Source organism: Buceros rhinoceros, unplaced genomic scaffold (genome assembly GCF_000710305.1).
Source record: "Buceros rhinoceros silvestris isolate BGI_N320 unplaced genomic scaffold, ASM71030v1 scaffold3974, whole genome shotgun sequence".
NCBI lineage: Eukaryota > Metazoa > Chordata > Aves > Bucerotiformes > Bucerotidae > Buceros > Buceros rhinoceros.
In genome coordinates, this window is record NW_010409885.1 from 154319 (window position 1) to 155174 (window position 856).

Here is an 856-nt window from a genome sequence, read left to right on the forward strand (position 1 = left end):
TTTCAAGTGAGGTTAGAACAGAAATAAATGTGTTTGCAAATGCTAAATAGTTCTGGATTTCTTTGACAAGTTCTACCCTCTCCCACTCACCAGCCATGCTCTAGAGCAAGGGTTATGTGGTTGGCAGGAAACGGTCTTTGAGTCCAGAACGTGGCTTTTACCATCTACCTATTACAACCACACTCCTGCTGCTCAGGACATTCGCCAGCTACCTCGGCAGTTCTGCGATCGTCCTGCCAAGCCCTCAGGTGGGCTTTGCCGCCACCGTACCTTGCTGTCCCCACCTCATAATTACAAAGCCAGTAGCTCACTGGCTTCCCAAGACCCATGATCCAGTTACTCCGCACCTCTATGAGGAAACTGGCCCGAACTCAGCTGAAACAACACGATTCCTTCGATTAGGTGTCAATCGCTTGTGAAGCGCCACGTAACAGCCATTACAGTCGTACCATTGCTAATTCTCCAGTTAAAGCCTTGAGCTGCTGCTGCTTGGTGCTTTCCGTTACAGTCATTTCTTTATACCATGTGGAAATGCGGTCACCCAACAGCTCACAAGTATTGTTTAAACAATTTAATAAAAGGAGAAACACACTGAAAACAGTCCAAGGAAATGACATCATCAGCTACTACACTGAAGGCATGATTTTAGGACATCATTCAACAGAACAGCACTGTCAGCTAAAGATGACGTGCAGATTTTTGTCCTAGAGGAAGACAGTAGCGAAGCTGGTAGCGAAATCATCACCCCGTCTACAAATGCCTGTGGTTTTACCACTAGAGGGTACCGGTGCTCCACAGAGCAAGGGGATGCGGCTCTCGCTCCTCTTTTCCTTCCCCAGAAACAAGCTGGGTGCCG